This window comes from Stegastes partitus, unplaced genomic scaffold (genome assembly GCF_000690725.1).
Source record: "Stegastes partitus isolate 25-593 unplaced genomic scaffold, Stegastes_partitus-1.0.2 Scaffold1041, whole genome shotgun sequence".
In the NCBI taxonomy this organism is placed as follows: domain Eukaryota; kingdom Metazoa; phylum Chordata; class Actinopteri; family Pomacentridae; genus Stegastes; species Stegastes partitus.
Genome location: NW_007578772.1, coordinates 90,701 through 95,298, shown reverse-complemented (window position 1 = coordinate 95,298; position 4,598 = coordinate 90,701). Strand labels below are relative to the sequence as shown.

Below are 4,598 nucleotides of genomic sequence, written 5' to 3'. Positions count from 1 at the left end.
GATCTTCCATCAGTGACGTACCCCAGTAAGAAGTGAACCAGCGTTGTCGTCCTGAAAACCCAGAATTAAACCTGAAGTCACCTCGTAAAACGTCTGATCTCACTGCAGTGTTCAGGCCTCTGCCACCTCTCCAGTTAACCCCTGCAGCTCCACTATGAAACCTGCTCCTGAAGTATCGGCACGTTCTTCTTTAGCTACTTATGGACCTGCAGTGTTTTGTCGATGTTAATCATGATGTCTCTTTTGTTACTATTTCTCGCCACAGTCGTAAAGAAAATTTGTGGAAAAGCAAGAGGTTTGGTGGAGCAAGACTGGCCTGAACAAGTTGTTTTCACCAAACCTGTGGTAACACTTTTACCTCGTGACTTTTCTCTGGCAACTCAACAGGAGATACCTAACATAAACTCGAACTGAAGGACTGCGATTTGGCGCCGAGCTGACAAAGATCTGCAGCAGGGAGGTAATAATGAATGTAGATGCTGATTGTAAAGGGCTTTGGCTTCATTCAGATCACACGTAACTCGTGTTGATTTCACTTTCTTTTGTATCTGCAGCTACATTGTCTGGGCACTCGCTCCACAAATGAAACTCAAGCTTGATCCATTTGGAGCTCAGACTAAAGCACTGAGGATGTGCAGCGCCGTGACCCGGGCCCACTGATATTAGGTGAAGGTTATGTTTAATAATTCATTAACTCTCCACTAAACAGGACTTTAATGAGGCAGTGAGGCATCAACTGCTGCTCATGTGAAAGCATCAGTCAGAGGGGACCTCATGCGGAGTCACGGCGTGGAAAGTAAGTACAAGGAGCTTTTTTATCTTTTCTAGCTTCACATAAACACATTATTCAATTTGTTAATGTTTCACGTATCCTCGACTTATTTTTGGTAAACAGACTTGATTGTGATGGATGTTCCATTTGATGAGCAGAGGATCAGTCGTCTAAGAATAGAAACAGTCCAAAAGCTCATCAGGACAATGGCTTGGTTAATGACTTGTTTTCAGCAGTTGCTTTAATACAGGTGTTTATCTCCTGTAATAACAGAACTCGTCTGTAGTGCGTCGCGTGTGTAAAGGCAAGTCAGGCAAGCTTGAAGCCCTTGCTGACATTTGATTAATGATCAATAATTCATTTGATTAATGTCAGCAAGTGCTTGAGCAATAAATTAAGTTGGATCTTGTCTGAATGATTGAACTGACACGCAGGTAATTTTTTTCTTTACTGCTAGAATGAGTATGCGCTTTGTGAAAAGTTGTCAGTGAACCATTTAACAGGCATATATATATATTTTTGCCCCGGATGTCTTTAGAAGTCAGCGACATGTTGGGGTCCACAACACAGACCTTCAACCATCACTGACTGTCACTAAATGGTGGCTGCTACGATTGGACTGCGCTTACGTCATCTTCAATATCCCATTGTTTTCTAATATTTGTCTACAAGGCTTCCGTTCATTTTAACAAATGTCTTCAGCTGATCTTTATGTAATTATTGCGCTACAACATCTGGCACACTCAACTCGATTGCAGCAGAGTTTGACTTGCTTCTGAATGAAAGTGGGAGTCCTTTAACATTATCACAGAACAAACAGGTGGTTTAAACACTGCGAGGGTTTGATGACACGCAGCAGCAGCAGCACTAGTGCAGTAAACAAGCACCTCAACAGGTTTTATTCTGAAAGATTCACTTCCAAAATAAGTCAAATCCACCAGAAGTGCTGACTGTGTATTCACAGGGATGCTTTTTTAAACGTTCTGTCTTTGGAGCTGCTAAACACACTAAAGGTCATCGGCCTGCTACTTTAACACTCCCATTTAAATAACCTTCAAAGTCCCAATAAATAGGTGCTTGAGTAATCTGGGCTTATCCTACCGTGACTAAAGATGACTGGGGGTTCGTGTGCATCGAGCTTTAGACTAAGTGCACTGACTAATTGATAGAAAAGTAGTCTTTCTTAACAGTCCGACACTCAACAATGTACATTTTATGTGGTATTTTTATTTGTTAGATTGTTCCTGTTTAATCCTACTTTATTAATGCTGTGTCAATTTGAAAAATGGTTTAAAGAATGTAACTTCCGCTTTCATTAAGGTAAACTGAATACACGCGACTTGTTTGAATGAAGTTTGTTAAACACCTGATTCAATAAAGTTTAGCGAACTACAGATAAGGTAGCTCGTAGGTCACTGGGTAAACAATGGAAAACCGGCTACGAATATATAGTAATATGGGTAAGATATTTTAATAATCGTAGGTTATAGTAGTAGAGTCATATATATATACACATATAATATTTAACATAGTAGTCACGTGGTTATTAATGCAGCTATGCGCTCAAACTTCCAACCACGTACCTTCTTCTGCTAGCTGTTAGCCGTTAGCAGGACAGAGTCAGTCACGTCTCCAAACGTCTTTGCGGTTCTTCGGCAGCATCACACGGTGATTTAACAACACCTGCCGCTGCACCGAGCATTACAGCGAAAACACAGAGTCGCCTCATTCCACATTTTTTACTTCCGTTACTAACCAGTGGCCATGCGAAGCGCACTGTCCACAACAAATGCTACTTCCGCATTCTATGACGTTTCCGGGAACGTCATGACGCAGACGTACGTGCCTCCTCTGCTGTGGCACAAACTGGAAAGTTCATCCTCATGTGTTTGCGTTATTTTACCTCCTCTGTAACCTCAATTGTTTGTTTGGATTTTTTAAAAACTCATATAATAGAGTTCTCCACTTGCCATAAAGTTTCATTTAAATTTAGGCCATAGAAAAATTGGAAAAGAGATATATATTTTTTAATTTTATCTGTTAAACCATCCGTAAATCATAGTCTAAACAGGGATGCTGGACATAACACACATGCATATTAAACAATTCTATGGTACTGCCCATGATCAGACCTGAATACGTAACTGCAACCATTTCTTAAGCACATATTTGTGACAAAACTACATTAAGTTCGGTGTATTTGCACATTATGACTGTTTGATCCAAATAAAAGCAGCTTTGAACTGTGCAATAGAGCTTCATCCAGAAGTGTGCAATCAGCTTTTTTGCACGATGCCACTTTTAGAGCCAGCCTCAATTGGCTTTTTGAGGAACTGCAGTTTCTTTGCACTTATGTGTTGGCTCCATTTTTCAGTCCAAGAGGTTGCTGCTTGGGCCCAGTAGTAAATACATGCTTTGCTCAGCTCTTAATGTGGCTTTTAATTAAAAACTACTGATGCTTCAATCAATCCGTGTGTGTGAATCCGGGTGGGAATATCAGTTGTGGTTCTGCTTGCTTGTGTCCTGTGTCTGCCCATCTGGCTCTCATTGTCTAAAACTGCACACATCCGAATGTTAACAGTCTTTATATAATATCAAAGTCGGAGGGACGCCAAGGCTTCCTGGTGGCATTAACAGGAAATGAGAGGGAGGGAGACAGACGGAAACACGCTGAAAACATCAGATGAGCTGCAGGACAGAGTTTAGTGGATGAGAGGAAGCATTTGGTGATTGGAGAGGATTAGAGGATTACTAACACAGCTGACTGCATTCATCATCAGCATCATCACTTTGTCTTCGGTCCTCTCTCCGTCCGTCATCTGCTGACCCGTCTTTGTCTCGCCGTCACCCTGCGAAGTCAGAGGAGATGTAGAAGTTTAATATCCATCATGGAGATGTCCGGGTTCTTCATCAGCAGAAGGGGTGAGTCAGAAATCTGGAAAGAGGAATGAAACCATCATCTAAATAACTTTCTTTCAAATATAAATGTACCTTTTAAACTCAAACATCACTTAAACTAATGTTTAAATTGCTCTGTTGGTTTTTAAATAGTCCAAAGCACCTTTTAATTTTACTGTCTTTGTTTTCTTGTGTGGAAAATGTGTTATCTTACATGTTGGGAATCGTGTGCTGTTTTTTCTGACAACACAATATCACAACAGAGCGGTGTCACCCGACACGCTCCCTGAAGTTAATCTTTTCCATTGTGATTATATAATTACATTTAGCCGGGACACGGAGAATGCAGCAGATGAAAAATGAGTATTAAAAACAATTATGAGAAAGATTAACAATAGGTCTGTTGTGTAATGATGGAAGTTTGAGCGGTTGTTGTTTTAATGCTGACAAAATTCACGTGTGCTTCTGATCACAGCCTCGGTAAGGACGGGAAATAAAAACTGACTTTAAGGAAAGTCAAGATTTGGAAAATGCCTTCATGTTTCCTTCGCAGGAGTTCGGTCGCTCAGGGTCACCGGACTTGAGGGTAAATTTTGGAGCTACTTTAAAAGTTTATTTATAAAATCATTCATCAGATAGAGTCACTACTTACAAAATCAAATAAGAATGATCAATGAAGACGAGACACGAGAGGGAAAAACTTTATGCACTTTTCAATTTGAAGATTTTGGGACGCTCTTCTTGTTGTCTTCTGTTAGCGGAAAGAAAACATCAGAAATACACATTTCGGTCTTTTTTTTTTTTGCTGCACTTTGTCTATTGGACTTTAATGCAAATTGATCAGGTATTTTCTCATTTGTATATTTAAACATGCAATATTATTAAATTTGTGACAAAAAAAATAATTGTCTTCATGTAAGTAATCAAC

At 40.0% G+C, this 4,598-nt stretch overlaps 1 protein-coding gene across 1 annotated transcript in view; it reads right to left on the bottom strand.

The window, feature by feature from the left end:
• Positions 1-2,502, bottom strand: part of LOC103367377 (peroxisome assembly protein 12-like) — a gene marked incomplete at its 3' end in the record, with an annotated part of 7,017 nt that extends 4,515 nt beyond the window's left edge. The window contains exon 1 of the mRNA XM_008295382.1: positions 2,356-2,502. The remainder of the gene's footprint in view (positions 1-2,355) is intronic.
• Positions 2,503-4,598: the final 2,096 nt, after the last annotated feature.